A 17,764-nucleotide genomic window follows, 5' to 3' on the forward strand; every position below is an offset into this window, starting at 1 on the left:
AGAGTTTTTTTTTAAAACAACTTTAAAGTACTTTTACTAGTTACTGCTTTCTTTCCCCCTTGTTTAGTTCCAATTAAATTCTACTCATTTATTCAAATACCACTAGATGCTATTTGTGAGGTCTAGTTAGTTCTACAGAACCCAAACAATGTAATGCCTTAAGGAAATTAAAAAAGAGTGATAGCCATGTTTGTTCTTTTGAAATGCATTTCTTAATTCCCAGGTTCACAGAATAATCTGATTAAATTTAATTGGATGGATTTCCACAGCTTGAACATTCAATTACAGCCTTCACTTTCAGTGAAAGATAAACACTGCAAGGAGATGCTTAGTTGTTTCACTAAATGTCACCCAAGCCTTTAATGTGTTTATAGCTTGTCCTTCTTCGAAAACTCAGGTTATTCTAACATTCTAAAAAGAATTTTAAACACGGGCAAAATAATTTCGTAGAAGGGAGAAAGAAATGCAGTGGTCCCAACTGTCGCAAAGTGCTGTCTTAGAAGGATATTAGCTCTGCCTTTAGGAAAAGAAGGAAGAAAAGAGACTCCTCTGCTCTCTGGGCTTGAAGCTCTAAGTGGAAGTGTAATCCTGCTCGGAGGCATCCACCAAAGCACAGCTGTGATGCTGCTACCAAACGATTTTCTTTGAAAAAGAGAACCTCCCTCTCAGTAGAGGGAACTTGCTTCTGCTGCCATTATCCCAACATTGTTCCAGATGTATTTCAGGGTCAAAGTTAAAGTACCAACGTAAAGTAGGGCATGTGGATTCCTGTGCCCCATGAAAGAGATACTCTCAGTGGTGCTGGAAGCTGAAACAGTTTTCTACTCTAGCCCTTAGGAGAATAAATAATGAAGAGGGACACAGTCCTCTGTAACTGCAGGTCAACACACAACACACAGTCCAATATTTAGTGTTGAACATTCAGTGAAAGTACTAATTAAAACTAAAACTGACTGCTTTCTGATATTTGGATGTCATGTAAGTTTAAGGTGGTAGTTTGCTGGCTTACTCTCTGCCCCCAGCACTTTCTTCAAGTGTGCAGGAATATATGAAGAACTGTACAGTAAACATTCACACCTTGAATCTACAAATAGCATTTTTGTTATCACCAGTTATTGCTAAGTTCAGTGCCTGCATGAATTCATTGTTCCCGGCGGCCATTCCCCCCCCACCCCATAGAGGGTGAGAGACAAGAGAGGAAGAGGCCCTATAGCACCACTCCACAGCTAGTAAAGCTTCCCTATTGCAGGCACTGGGGCCTCCTCAGACATGCTAACACATCTGTTCCAGTATGTGAACTCTACTGGGTGAGCCACCTACCTTAGACCTCCCAAGAAACATTTCTTTACATTTGCTTTCATCCTTCAAGTATAGCTGTCCAGTGAGACCTGTTCCTGTTCTGTAAAAATTTCACCATTAATGTAATAGTTGTCTTAAACTCTTTGGGGAAGGTTGGTGATATTTGTCTTGTAACCAGAATTATGTAGTCCTCGTTCTAAGTAGCATTACACTTTTGTAAGGCTGGGGAGCTGAATTTTTATCTTACTTATTTTGTCTGAAGCGATTTCTTTTAATGGATTTATCTGAATCAATGTTGGTTAATTGTGCAGAATATTCTGTTATTTTCACACTTCATAAACTTTCCAGCTAATTCTGCTGGTCATTGTGGAAGTTGGGGCTCTTATTGCTGATCTAAGGTTCCATGACTCTGGTCTGAGGCCTGAAGTGTCTGTGTTATTCAACATATAAACCACTAAATTAGGAGCTAAGAGATTTCATATTCCTGACCACGAATGTATCAGTTTTTTTCTTCCTTCTGTCCTCCCTCCCTTCCTCCCTTCTTTCTCTTTCTTTTTCCTTTCTTTTTCCTTTCCTTCCTCCCTCCCTCCCTTCTTTCCTTCCTTTCTTTCTTTCATCTTTGTGTTTATCTGTCTGTAAAGGGGGAACTGAAATTTGAAATGGATCTGTCATTAAGTAAGAAGTAGCACTTATGAGTATTTGGACCTATTCAGAAAGACAGCTTTTGAGGCTCTCAGAATTTTATACCTATGTGACAATCGGCAGAGTGAAATCTGACTTCAAAAACTGAAGCACAAGTAATGGTCAGAGGGTCTTACTCAGAAGCCTGCTCCGGCTTAGACCTCATTGCTGCCCTGGAATCTGTAAGTGGTTTCGTAATCTGTCTGGAGTCAGAAAATAATGTGGTTTGTGAGAGTGAATGCCAAGATGGAAGGAGAGACACAAACCACAGAGAGACTGAAAATCAGTGTTCAGCCCCCAAGCAGCAGGTTGTCTGTAAGGTGTCTTAAATGGAATTATCTAGATTCCCTGTAATATACCGCCCCCCCCCACCTCCTGAACAGATGATGCACAATACAAAACAAGGTCTGCCCCTGCCCCTAGCTTAGTTGTAGATGGTCTCCATCAGGTCAATCCAATTACAGGGTTAATGGAGGGATAAAAAGAATCTATACTTCAGTGTCACTTGTTCTTTCTAAAGATTTGTGTTTATTTGACAAAGGCACTTGGAGTTTTGCCTTAAATTGTGTCTGAATCCTGATTGCAAGAATGTAACCACAGCAGTGTTCACTGAATGGCACCTTATTCAATACTGATTTAGAGAGAAAAATAATTCCAGACTGGCATGTTCTTTGTTGATGTTCTCTTACCCAGCCTGATACCTTTACAAAATAAATGGTCTTTATGAGAATGGAAAAAAAAAAAAAACCATACAGGTATGTGTTGTTAAAATTCGGCGGCTCTAGCTGTGCGGGCTAGCTTCACGGCAGGTAACAGAGATGCGGAGACAACGGCTGGGCAGGGAAGCTGTATTTCTTTATTCAGGAACAACGATTCATAAACTAAGACAAACTAATGACCAAACAGAACTCTGCTGTCTCTTTGCGGCGGCACAAGCACTCTCTCTTACTCTGGAACTCAGGAACCCTCTGACCTCTCTTACTCTCGAACTCTGGAACTCTGGCGGGGTTCCTTCGGGCGGGGCCAAGCAGGCCCGCAAAACTAACTGGACTGATCCAATTCTCTTGGTGGGGGAGAACTACCCAATGTAAAGCATACAACAGGTATGTGTGTGTTTAGTTCTCCGAGTATTCTTTGTATCTGGAGAGTCCGGGCCTTGTGCAGGAGTGATTTCACCCATCCCTGGATACTTTTTCATTTAAATGGGAGAAGGGGTAATAAATGCTACAGTTCCAGAGCTTTTCCTACTGCCATGGCATCCCATGTGGTGCTGGGGCCTGAACCTGGCAAAAAGTATGTCTACCCAGTGAGCTATCTTTCCAACTCTCTAAATGTTTTTTTTGTTTGTTTGTTTGTTTTTTAAATAAAAGAAACTACTTCAATTTTTGTTGTATTATGTGAGGATGTGTAACTCACCCTTTTGGGAGGAGAGAATGATCCCAAATGCTAGTTTTCACTTGAAAGAAGTATAATTCACATCTTTCTTCTTCAGGAAATGGTGAATGGACATCCACTCCAATTCTCGGTTTAGGATGTGGTTTCTGACAAGGAGGGTGGGGGTACTTTAAGACTGCATTTCACGGGATGCAGGCGGTAGCGCAGCAGGTTAAGCATACATACCACAAAGTGGAAGGACTGACTCAAGGATCCGGGTTCAAGTCCCCAGCTCCCCACCTGCAGGGCAGTCGCTTCACAAGTGGTGAAGCAGTTCTGCAAGTGTCTGTCTTCCCCATCTCTCTTGATTTCTCTCTGTTCTAGCCAATAACAACAATAACAACAAGGGCAACAAAATGGAAAAAATGGCCTCCAGGAGCAGTGGATTGGTAGTGCAGGCACCAAGCCCCAGTGATAACACTTGAGGCAAAAAAAAAAAAAAAAAGAAGATTGCATTTCACAAAGCATGCTTGGGCCCACACAGAGAGGAATGAAACTGATGAATAAAATGGGTGGAGGCAGACAACAGAATGAGTTTACTCTATCAGATGGGAAACTTTGGTTCTTTCCCATTCCAGGAAAGCAGTAGCCCCCTATCATTCTCCTGATATGGCAGATTCTGAGGTGGGTTTCTAAATAAAGGCTGCTTCTATGGGGGACAGTTAAAAAAAAAGTATTCTATAAAATATTTGTTTTTCTTTTTTGGCCACCACAGTTATCATCAGGGCTTGGTACATGCATGAGGAATCTACTTTTTCTGTTGGCCATTTTTTTTTCTTTCTTCCCTCTCCACTTCACCCCCCACCCCCCCTTCTTATTTGATGGGATGGAGAAAAAAATTGAGAGGGGAGGGGAAATTAGGGAGGGAGAAAGAAAGAAGAGACACTTACAGCTCTGCTTCACTGATGATGAAGCTTCCCTCTCTCGGTAGGACCTGGGTTGGAACCTCTACCCTGTATATAGTAGCCTGTGTGCTCAATTGGGTGTGCTACTGTCCAATTCCTATGGGGGAAAATATTTTTTCAAGTTTTATTTTCATAAGAGAGCAGCAGAGCAGTGCTGAGCTTTGGGATATGGTGTTGCTAAGGCTTGAGCACAGGACTCCATGAGGATATTTTCTGGAACCATCCGTTCCACCCTGGTTCCATGGCTGCCAGTTCTTAGCAGCATCGCCCCGCCAGATATTCATCAGGATGTGGCATCATCTAAGTTCATTTCCCACGTCTACGCTCGACCGGACCTGCCAATATACGCGGATATCTTCGCCCACCCTGTCCAACGCTTGATGTCTCGTCACGTGTACAAGGTTAGTCTCACTAACCTGCCACCCCCTCCTCCATCCTTCTAAATTAGACTCAGTTTCCCCAGGTGGGATACAAAAACTGGTAAAAATGCACAGAAACTTCATAAAATGCCACGTTAATTTTTAAAATACCAAAAGTGAGATACTGTTGTTAATCCCAGGATAAATCATAGCATTATTTTAAAACATTTCACCTCTCTTTCAGGTTGGCTTCACAACACTCATCATCTAGCCCATTTTTGTTGGATGTCTATTAACACGGTTGTCACAGTTTTTAAATTAACTTTTGTATGAGGACAAACAGGTAGGATGACTTTAATAAAGTGACAACTATAACCCTGTCAGGACATTCTACATAATTACATTTTTGGCTTGGTCTAGGCACAGACTTGTACATCTGAGAATAAAAATGAATCAGCAATGCCTAATGGTCACAATATTTAGACAGCAATATCTAATGGTTAACAGTTCCTGAAAGCTAAGTAATAAAACACTCAAAAGTAGATTTTAAAATGTAGGAAAAGAATTCTTCCCATTTTTATTCCATATCCCCATTGGAACTTACCTTATTGGTAGAAGGTTTAAAAAAAAAAAAAAGCCCCTCCCTGTCCCAGGAATCTTGATATTGTTGCCTTAATTCCATGTCATCCCCCTACTCCCATATCTTTGGTTGGTTATTTAACTTGAAATGTAGACAAAATTCCGCGGAAAGCACTCAAGCTAACAAGTGATTCCCTTTAGAATAGGTAAGAACCAGGAGTCAGGCAGTGGTGTAGCGGGTTAAGCACACATGGTGCAAAGCACAAGGACTGGTGAAAGGATTCTGGTTCGAGACCCGGCTCCCCACCTGCAGGGGAGTCACTTCACAGGCGGTGAAGCAGGTCTGCAGGTGTCTGTCTTTCTCTCCCCCTCTCTGTCTTCCCCTTCTCTCTCCATTTCTCTCTGTCCTATCCAACAACAACGGCATTAATAACCACAACAATGTTAAAACAACCAGGGCAACAAAAAGGAAAAATAAATAAATTTTTAAAAAAGAATGAATAATAGTTAAGAGCCTGAAAACAAACAAACAAACAAAAAAACCTTAATGTTTAGTCCTCTGGAAGTCATTTTTGTTTGATTTTTATCAGAGCACTGTTCAGGTCTGGCTTGTGGTGGTACTGGACTTCTAAGCCTCAGGAGTCATTGTTAAAAAAAAAAGAAAGAAAGAAAGAAAAGGCAAGGTAAAAAAAAAGAAATAAAGTTTTTTTGACTATAGCTAGACTGAATTTTTAAAGTGCTTTTAGGATCAGTGTTTTCTCTTACTACAGTAAATTAGGTAAGCAGTCAGGCAGATAAAGAGATTCAACTCAAAGTGTTTAAGAAACGTGTTTTTACTCCATCTGGTGTGTTCTCCTATTTTCCCATTCCTTCTTCACTTTAAAAATGGAGCCCCGGGAGTCGGGCTGTAGCGCAGCGGGTTAAGCGCAGGTGGCGCAAAGCACAAGGACCGGCATAAGGATCCTGGTTCGAACCCTGGCTCCCCACCTGCAGGGGAGTCGCTTCACAGGTGGTGAAGCAGGTCTGCAGGTGTCTATCTTTCTCTCCTCCTCTCTGTCTTCCCCTCCTCTCTCCATTTTTCTCTGTCCTATCCAACAACGACAACAACAATAATAACTACAACAATAAAACAAGGGCAACAAAAGGGAATAAATAAATAAAATAAATATTTTTAAAAAAATGTAGCCCCTTCTAGCCCCCAGCTCCCCACCTGCAGGGGAGTCGCTTCACAGGCAGTGAAGCAGGTCTACAAGTGTCTCTCTTCCCTTCTCTTTTTCTTCCCCTCTGTCTTCCCCTCCTGTCTCCATTTCTCTCTGTCCTATCTAACAATGATGACATCAATAACAACAACAATAATATCTACAACAACAATGAAAAATAACAAGTGCAACAACAAAAAAAGGGAAAATAAATATTATAAACCTTTTTAATATCCGCCGATCACAACCTAACCAACGCAATGATTGCCACCTCAACATGCTTCACCTCAGACTGTGTCCAGAGACTTCACGTGTGGAATGACAACCCTTCAGCTTCATTACTCGGGTGAGACCTTTCCTTTTATAGTACACTCTAATTTCATCTCAGGTAGTTCACTTTCTAACAAAGTCCCATAACCTAGATATACACCAGTTTCTGTGAGAGAGAGCTTATGTGCACACGTATCCATAAACTACTGCAAAATATATACCTGAAAGCAGAAGTACACTAGAGTTTGCAGTGAGTAACCCCCTAACACTTCCTCTCCACTATTCCAAGCTTGGGATCCATGATTGCTCAACAAATTGTTTGGCCTCATATGTTAACTCTCTTTTCAATCACCAGGTTCCAGATGCCACCAGGATGCTGGCCAGGCTTCCCTGGACTGAAGACCCCACCAATGTGTCCTGGAGCTCAGCTTCCCCAGAGACACACCTTACTAGGGAAAGAGAGAGGCAGACTGGGAGTATGGAACGACCAGTCAACGCCCATGTTCAGTGGGGAAGCAATTACAGAAGCCAGACCTTCCACCTTCTGCAACCCACAATGACCCTGGGTCCATGCTCCCAGAGGGCTAGAGAATGGGAAAGCTATCAGGGGAGGGGGTGGGTTATGGGGATTGGGTGGTGGGAATTGTGTGGAGTTGTACCCCTCCTACCTTATGTTTTTGTTCATTAATCCTTTCTTAAATAAAAAATTAAAAAAAAAAAAAACGAAAAAAGAAAAGGGAAAGGGGAGATAGAGAAGGAGGGAGACAGAGAGACACCTGCAGCACTGCTTTACCACTCGCAAAGCTTTCCCCCTGAAGGTGGTGGCCTGGGGCTTGAACTGAGTCCTTGCACATTGTAACATGTGCTCAATCAGGTGCGCCACCACCTGGCCCCCCTTTTTTTTGTCATTCCTGAGGTACTACAATAACTTTTGAAGAGGGGAGGACAGGGAGGAAGGTGAAGAAAAAGAAGCAGATTTCTGAACATCTCTAAGAGCTGTCAACATTGAGGTTTTTTGTTTGTTTGGTTTGGTTTTTGCTGCCAGGTTTATCGCTGGAGCTCAGTATTTGCACAACAAACGCACAGCTCCCAGTAGCCATTTTTCCTTTCTTCTTCCTTTGATAGAGACAGAGTGAAATAGAGAGTGAGGAAAGAGAGAGGGAGAGAGAGAAAGAGACACCTGTAGCACTGCTCCAGTTTCTGAAGCTTCCTCCACTGCAGTTGGGAACCTGAGACTTGAACTCAGTCTTCGCGATAATGTGTGTGCATACTACTGGGTGCATCACTACCAGGCCTCACAGAGTAACCCAGCCCAGGACCATTGTCAGTAGAGGGCAGCAAAGTTCCATCCTTCAGCATACCTTTGTAAAACAGAATTAACCTCAGATCCCTGACATTTAAGAAGTCCATAATCCTCCCCAGCCCTCCCCCGCCCCACACCCCACACCCACACCCACCTCAGAGATTGTTTGCCAAAAAAAAGTAGTTTGTCTATTTTTCTGTGAAAAAATCCTTAATATTTAAATATGTAAATCTGACGAAAATTACAACTCATTCCTCCTTAAAATTTCAAGTCCCAGTTGCTATGTATTTACAGGTAATTGCCAATTCTTTTCAAATTAGAAACACCTGAGAGTTAATTAGGTCAGCCCATACAAAACCAGTTTTTGTAAGTTCAGTAAAGAATTGAGGGGCTAGGCGGTGGCACATCCAGTTGAATGTAAACATTATCATGCACAAGGACACAGGTTCAAGGCCCTGGTCCCCCATCTAAAGGAGGGAAGGTGGGGGTGGATTTTACCAGTTGTGAAGCAGGGCTTCAGGTGTCTATTTTCTCCTTCCCCTCTCAATTTCTTTCTGTCCAGTAAAAGAAGAGGAGAGGAGAGGAGAGGAGGGGGAGGGGAGGGGGTACCAGAGGAAGAGGAGGAGGGGAAGGGGAGGGGGATGGGGAAGGGAGGGTGAGGGAAGGACAAAATGGCTGCCATATGAGATGGATTAATCATGTAGGTACAGAGCCTCAGTGATAACCCTGCTGGCAGTAAAATACATACATACATACATACATACATACATATATACATACATACATACATAGTTGAATATGGACAATTTCTCAAGGTTCAACCTATATATACAGCTTTTCCATCAACTCACTTTCCACCCTTATTCTGATATAGTTAATGGGTAGATGGACATCTAGAATTATGCCAAGTTGAAGTTGAGTTCACTAGTTTCCACTTCAGAAAGAAAGAGGGTTTATAAAAAGCTACCAGGAAAAAGATTTTCAACTTAAAGAAGGATGTTAGAATAAGACTGATAGGTTACAGAAGACATTGGTTAATGTCCCACAGGCTAATAAAACCATAACCTTTGGGGGCTATCTTTCCTACCTGATTGGAATATACAAGTCAACACGGAGAATCACAGTATCTGAGCTACAATCACATAATGCATAACAAAGTCAAACACAGATACAGTCTTCTAGAAAATTAAATGATCCCTGGGGGAGCTTGCTAAGTAATTTTAAATAATTGCCCAGTATGACATTGAAAGCCCATGCAACTCAACTTTTTTCCTAATTTCAAAGGAGATAGACACCAAAGTACTGTGTCCCCTGCCACACACACACACACACACACACACACACGCACACGCACACGCACGCGCGCGTGTATGTGTGTGTGTGTGTAGGAGACAACTGACAAAAATTCAGAATTCATAGGTAACTTCCTTGGATTTATTTTACATACCAGCTACAAGCATTTTCTCCTGCTTTTTAAATAGGGGTTTGTCAACATTTCTAATTATTTGACTTACAAACCAGCCACTACTTAAAAAATAACTCTTAGAAGTTGATGCTAAAAGCTTGCTAAAGGGAGTCGGGTGGTAGGTTAAGCGCACGTGGTGCAAAGCACAGGGGCCAGTGTAAGGATCCCTGTTTGAGCCCCCAGCTCCCCACCTGCAGGGGAGTCCCTTCACAATCAGGGAAGCAGGTCTGCAGGTATCTATCTTTCTCTCCTTCTCTCTGTCTTCCCCTCCTGTCTCCATTTCTCTCTGTCCTATCCAATAACGACAACAACAATAACTATAACAATAAAACATCAATGACAGCAATAACAACAACAGTAACTACAACAACAATGAAAAACAACAAGGGCAACAAAAGGGAAAAATTATATATATATATATGCTTGCTAAAGCTTTCAATAATTTTTCTTTTTAAAAAATATTTTATCTATTTATCAATGAGAAACACTGGAGGAGAAAGAGCCAGAGTGGTGACTCTGGTACATGTGCTGCCAGGGATCGAACTCAGGACCTCATGCTTGAGAGTCCTATGTTTTATCCACTGCGCCACCTCCACCTCCCAGACCACTCAATAATTTTTCTAAGCTCAGAAGATCAGGTGCTTTAATTATTTAAACATTAGGAATGTCCTTTGATTAAAAAAAGAAAGAAAAAACAACAACTGTCCACTTGAGGATTTAACATTGACCATAAGAAACATGAACTGAAAGGGAAACCATATATCTCAACTGAGGCTCCACCTTTTTTCCTCTTTTTGCCTTCAGGTGGAGTTTAGAAATGAATGATTCTGTTGTAAATCAATATGAGATGTTCAACAACTTCTTCATTTTGGTTCAGTTCCTATTACTAGTTTCAAGTAAAATTAAAATTTAGGAGGGCAGGCAACAGGAAAAAAAAATTAAAATTTAGTAATCTTTGTAAAGTCATCCCCCCCAACAGTTGTTTAAAGGAGATTACAAATATTTCTTTTTCTCTTTATATATTAATGTATCTTCCTTAAAAAAGAAACAAACAAACAAAAAAAAAACTAGAGTGGTCCAGGTGATGGCTCAGTGGACTCTCAGCATGAGGTCCCAAGTTGGATTCCCGGCAGCACATGTAACAGAGTAATGTCTGGTTCTCTTTCTCTCTTCTCTCCTTAATAAATAAGGGGCCACCTGGCACACCTGGTGAAGTGTTCACATTACAGTGCACGAGGACTCAGGTTCAAGCACCTGTTCCCCACCTGCAACGGGGAAGCTTCATGAGAGGTGAAGCAGGACTGTGGGTGTCTCTCTGCCTCTTTCCCTCTCTAGCTCCCCCACTCTTTTCAATTTCTCTGTCTCTATCCAATAATTAATAAATAAATAAATACATTTTCAAATGAATAAGTAAATAAATAAAAATCCTTTAAAATTAAACAACTAATAACATGCAGTTTTATTATATTAACTTATTTTTAAAATTTTTATTATTATCTATTTATTTATAGGATAGAGACAGCCAGAAATCGAGAGGGAAGGGGGAGATAGAGAGGGAGGGAGACAGAGAGACACCTGCAGCCCTGTTTCACCACTCATGAAGCTTTCCCCTTGCAGGTGGGGACCAGGGTCTCAAACCTGGGTCCTTATGCCCTGTAACATGTGCACTCAACCAGGTGCGCCACCACCTGGCCCCATTAACTTATTTATTAATTGTTATTGGGGAGATTAATGGTTGGCAGTAAAATGAGTTGATGATACATGTGTGAAATTTCTCAGTTTTCTATAAAGCATCTCATCCTCAGCTGAAGTCCTTCTCTGCCATCATGCACCGGGACCTGAGAGTTCCTCCTTCTAGAGTCCTTTACTTTGATGCAATACATCGGTTAACTTAATTCCCCCCCCCCCCCCGCCCCAGGGTATTGCTAGGGCTCCGTGCCTGCACTAGGAATCCACTGCTCCTGGCAGCCATCTTTTTTCCATTGTTGTTGCTGTTATTGTCATTTTGCTGCTGTTGTTGAATAGGACAGAGAGTAATTGCAAGAGGAGGGGAGAAGGGGAGAGAAAGACAGACACCTGCAGATCTGCTTCACCACTTGTGGCGAGACCCCCACCCCGCAGTTGGGGATTGCGGACTTGAACTGTAATCGTTGCACAGGTCCTTGCACTTCAGACTATGTACCGCCCAGCGCCTTAATTAACTTAATTAAAAAAAAAACTCACTTCATTGTTCAAGTTTATCTGTTTCTTAGTTATTGATAATAGCATCATCTACCACTTAATTTTTGTGTGTGTGTGTGTGTGATTAACAGTTGGATACAAGATTATAAGACTTTTTTTTTTCCAACTATGACACCATCTCCCCAGGCAATAACCTGAATCCACCTGCATATTAGATGTCAAGCTCAGGCAAAAACTAGTAAAGTAATGGGCCCCTTGGAATATATCTAAAATAGACCTATCCCCAAATCTTCACCTGCAATATTCTTGATTTTAGGTTCATGATTAGTCAACAGTTTGTTTGGCTTTATATGTTAACTCTTTTCAGCCACCAGGTTCTAGATGCTACCATGATGCCAACCAGACTTCCCTGGGCAGACAACCCTACCAATGTGTCCTGGGGCCCAGCTTCCCCAGAGCCCTGCCCCACTAGGGCAAGAGAGAGACAGATTGGGAGTATGGATCGACCTGTCAACGTCCATGTTCAGTGGGGGCAGCAATTACAGAAGCCAGACCTTCCACCTTCTGTACCCCATAATGACCCTGGGTCCATACTCACAGAGGAATAAAGAATAGGAGGAGGGGCCAGGTGGAGCTCATCTGGTTGAGTGCACCTGTTACAGTGTGAAAGGACCCAGGTTCAAGTCCCCAGTCCCCACCTGTAGGAGGAAAGCTTCACAAGTGGTGAAGCAGGGCTGCAGGTGTCTCTCTGTCTCTCTATCTCCCCCTTCCTCTCAATTTCTGGCTGTCTCTATGCAAAAAATAGATAAAGATAAAAAAAATCAAAGTCTGAGTCCTAATACAAAGTTTAAAAAAGAATAGGAGGAAAACTATCAAAAACATAACATCCACACAAGCACTGAAAAAAAAAAAGAATAGGAAAACTATCAAAGGAGAGGGTTGGATACGGAGTTCTGGTGGTGGGAATTGTATGGAAATGTACCCCTCTTATCCAACAAGATTGTAAGACTAGAGGGTGTAGTTCCGCACTGCATCCACCACTAGTGTACTGTGGCCCCACAAATAAGTTTTAATTTAAAATAGTTTTACTGAGATACATTTCACCTATTAAATCCAACAGTTTTCAAGACATTTATACACCTAGAGTCACACTAATGGGGCTGCACTAAAGGTGGTACTGCATCTGGTAGAGTACATGTTATGATGCACAAGGACCCTGGTTCAAGCTGGGGGTCTCCATGTGCAGAGGGGCAGCTTTAGGATTGCTGAAGCAGCACTTGAAGTGTTTCTCCCACCCAAGTACTAACCAGGCCCGACCCTGCTTAGCTTCCAAGATCAGACGAGATTGGGCGTGTTCAGGGTGGTATGGCCTTTAGAATGTTTGCATTCTTGTGATAAAAATCTGATACTTAGTTACAGTTAATCCCCATTCCTAGTCCCTGCCCCCAGGCAATCTATTTTATGTCTCTACAAATTTGCCCTTTTTGGACATTTCATAGAAAGGAAATTGTACCAAATGTGATTTTTCTGGTTCTAGCTTCTTATTTTTTGGCAGTTTTATTAGTGATTTAATATTTATTCACAAAATTATAAGATAATAGGGGTATAATCTCATAATGTTCCCACTATCAGAGTTCTGTTTCTTCATCCCCTTCACTGGAAACTGCAGTAGTTCTCCCAAGGTTGCATATAGATATGGTTTGATTTTTCATATATCACTATTTATTTATATCCATATCTATATTTTTGCCCATTTGTCTACATTCCTGCCTTCAGTTCCTTTCTTTTTTAAAATTATTTTTTTTATTTTTTATTTTTATTTTATTATTATTATTTTCTCATTTATTTATTTATTTTCCCTTTCATTGCCCTTGTTGTTTATCGTTGTTGTTGTTATTGCTGTCATCGTTGTTGGATAGGACAGAGAGAAATGGAGAGAGGAGGGGAAGACAGAGAGGGGGAGAGAAAGATAGACACCTGCAGACCTGCTTCACCGTCTGTGAAGCGACTCCCCTGCAGGTGGGGAGCTGGGGGCTCGAACCGGGATCCTTATGCCAATCGTTGTGCTTTGCGCCACCTGCACTTAACCCGCTGAGCTACGCCCGACTCCCCTTCTGTTCCTTTCTAAGTAACATCTACATGCATTACTATTTCAGAGTGTGACTGTCGTTCCTTTTTTTTCCCTCTTCTTTCTGATAAAGGAAACAGTGCCTGACTTCTGGTGTTTTCCAGATTTTCTTCCCTTTCTATGATAGTACAAAAACAAGATTCCTGGTGACAAATATTTCAGGTCCTTGCAGAAATGGGATTCAGAGCCCTCTTGTCTTCTTCCCCTACCCTTTACCTCTCTGGGACTATGAACCCAAGTTCTTTTTAGGGTGCAGAAGTTAAAAGTTCTATCTTCTGTAATTGGTTCTCTGCTGGACTTGTTGGCAGGTCAATCCATACTAGGTCTGCCTTCTTTTACTTAGTTTAAGTATTTGAAATCAGCCGATTATTTATCCTGTGTCAGTAGTTTGCTCCTCTGACTGCTAAATGGGATTTCACTGTGTGTAAATTGCTTTCCTTGTCAATACATTCCCCAATCAATGGATGAGCAGATTGCTTCCACTTGGGGGTGATTACACATAATGTTGCTACTTTCACTCGTGAATTCACCTACCCAGAGACAGCTTAAACCTTTGCTGTGCTGTATATATGTGTGTGTGTGTGGGTGCACACGCGTGCTTATTTTCATGTTTTTTCATATTTTTCTCCAATCCAGCAAGGTAGGCACAATTAGATGCACTTTCAAGGCTTGCAAAGCTTTCCTTCTGCAGATAGGGACCAGGGGCTTAAATCCAGGTCCTCGTGCTTGGTAACATGTGAGCTCAACCCAGTATGCCAGCACTCTACGCCCTCACCCCCAATTCTGTAGCAAGTGATTCAAGTACAATCATTTCCTCTCATCTAGCTCTTGAGCCCATGCACATGGCAAGGCATGTACCCATCCAGGTGAGCTGCCTTCTGGCCCTGACTTGCTTTGGAAGTTTTCCTATCAATATTGGCACCTTCCCAGGAAGTAATAAGAGGAGCAATTAAAGACAAGAGTATCTGAGAGAAAGTACCCTCCTGGTAACTTAAGGGTAAATGGGGTTCCAGTCCTAGTTTGTCCACTCTAGGAAGTGCTTCATTTTGTGGTTTCCTCTACCCCATGACAGATCCTACTGTCTTGTCAGACTTCTCCCCCCCCACCAGCCCTCCCCTGCAGGCATGCTGAAACTTGTGGCTGAGGCTACATCCAACAACGACAACAACAATAAAACAACAAGGGAAACAAAAGGGAATAATTAAAAAAATATTAAAAAAAAAGAGTTCAGGCAAAATTAAGTTTGAGTCTGTTTTATTTTTTTTTCAAGGGTCAGAGTCTCATATATCTGCTCTTACACTGCTCTTGAACTGATTTTTCATTCAGATGGGGAGGTGGGAGGGGCAGGAGAGAGACACCACAGCACTAGACTTCTCTTGGTGTCTGGGCTCCTTCTATCTAATAGCAGGCTTTGAACCTGGGCCATTTACCTGGCAAAACTGCCCTACCCAGTCAGCTATCTCTCCAGCCCAAATGTGATTCTTGTCTAGTTGTGTGATCTTAGGCAAATCCCTCTGTCTCTCTGAGCTCCAATTTTTTTTTTCTCTTCTAGTGGGAGTGATAAGCTTCACTTCATAAAATTGCTCAGCAGATTACATGTAATACTGAATGTGAAATATTTATGTTGGCACCTGACATACAGTTGATGGCAATAATGATATTTTTGTGTTATAATAACTTATGTTTTACTTTTGAATTGACCTTTTGTCATTATGAAATTTTCGGGATACTGAATAAACACCACCAAATTAATTTTGCTGACTATATATTTTATTCCATCCTACAGTTATCAGTCTGTTTCCTAAGATTTAAAGAATGTCCCTTATAAATATCATAATGCTCTCTTTTTTCTTGATAGGACAGAGTGAGATTGAGAGAGGTGGGGGAAACTGCAAATGAGAGAAAGAGAGACACCTGTAGACCTGCTTTCACTGCTTGTGAAGCTTCCTCCCTGCAGGTGTGAACCAGGGGCTTGGTGACATGTGCTTAACTGGGTACGCCACCATCCAGCCATCATAATGCTCTGCTTAAATCTGGTCTTTGTCTTTTTCATGTGAGTGTCTAGTCCATTCACATTTAATGTAGTTGTGTTTAAGTCTGCCATCTTGCTACAAGGCATAGTCCTCACTCCTACTGTGTGGCCTTTCTGGAGTCTCTCAGTCAAACAACTAAAGTATTTGTCAAATTCCCTCTATTTCAGTGGGACTCAAACCTCTCTCAACACTATGAAGTAACATTTGCTCTTTAGCTTTCCAGTTGCTGACTTCTTTTGGATTCTCTGTCGTTTTCACTGCATGCTCAACTTAAGAGACTGTCAATATCTTGAGAGGAACGTGGATACAGATTTCTCATTCAATCTATCATTTCCCCTTCAAGTTCTGGCCACTCAGGCAGGCTTAAATTTTGATCTCTCTCTAGTGAGACTGCTGCTTTCTGCTATCCCCCTATTCCCATTCCCCACCCCAATCAGCTATTTGGGAAAATGCCCTTGGGTATATCCAGGATGGATATGAAGTTCAGCTCATGTGTTTCTTTCTCTTAGAGATCATAGCTGCACTGAGTGCTCTCCAATTCCTTCAACCAATTGCTTTGTGTATTTTGTCCAACTCCCATAATCATTTTAGCAGGAAGACAATCTGATACAAGATCTTCCCTGTGGTCATAATCAAAAGGCTTACATCATTCCCATTTATTGAGGGTTTCTCAAAGCTATTTTTGAGTGGGTAGAAAAAGTTTCTGGCTGGCAATGGACTTGATCCGTAGAGAATGGAATGACCTCAGAAGTTGGATGACAGACAAAGCAGTCTGAGACTTTTAACAGATATCAGACTGATGCCTAAGTATTTGTTAAAAAATTATGTGGTTCTGGGGGCTGAGTAGTAGTGCAGCAGGTTAAGCACAAGGACTAGTGTAAGGATCCCCACTTGCAAGGGGGGTCACTTTGAAAACAATGAAGCAGATCTGCAGGTGTCTATCTCTTCCCCTCTCTGTCTTCCTCTCCTCTCTCAATTTCTCTCTGTCCAAAAACAACAGCCATGATAACAATAATAATAACAACAAGAACAAGGGTAACAACAAGGGCAACAAAATGGGAAAAATGGCCTCCAGGAGCATTGGATTCATAGTGCTGGCACTGAGTCCCAGTGATAACCCTGGAGGGAAAAAGAAAGGAAAAGAAAAGAAAATTATGTGGTTCTGAGAACATGAGAAGAAAAGCTTACTTCTAAAGGTTAACTGAAGAGTTAGAAAACTCACATAAGACAACTGCCTACTACGTCACTCCTTTCTTTCATTCATTCATCTTTTCTTTCTTTCTTTTTTACTACATCATTTCTTTCAGCATCATATCTTTTAGTTTATGAAGTCATTGAACAATCATAAGTAGCAACCAGTGTCCACTGGATTCTAACAAGAGTCACATATACATCACCAGTAAATTCAAGGACATTGAGAAGCAATCACCAAAATCACTTGAAATATTATCTAGAGTCCCAGGGATTGGGTGGTAGCACACTGGGTTGAGTGCACATAGTACAAAGCACAAGGACCCACGCAAGGATACCAGTTCGATCCTCTGCAGGAAGGATCGTTTGGGTTGCATTGGATCGACCTTCTCGTGGTGCATCCCGTGAGTACCCATTCATTGGGGAAACTGACGATCCTTCCTAGCCGACTGAATCCACATGGATCCCAGTCACTTTCAAAGCCAGCAACAAGCAGCTCCTGACAGCTTTGCTGTTGACTGGCTATGGAAGAAGGGCAAACGCTAGAAGAAGAAGAAGGGCGGAGGGGGACCTGCTTCACAAGTAGTGAAGCAGGTCTGCAGGTGTCTCTCTCTCTCTCTCTCCCTCCCTATCTCCCCTTCCCTCTTAATCTCTGTCCTATCCAATAATAATGAAAAAGGTAACCAGGAGCAGTTGATTCACAGTGCTAGCACTGAGCCCCAATGACAATCCTAAAG

Source organism: Erinaceus europaeus, chromosome 17 (assembly GCF_950295315.1).
Source record: "Erinaceus europaeus chromosome 17, mEriEur2.1, whole genome shotgun sequence".
NCBI classification, from domain to species: domain Eukaryota; kingdom Metazoa; phylum Chordata; class Mammalia; order Eulipotyphla; family Erinaceidae; genus Erinaceus; species Erinaceus europaeus.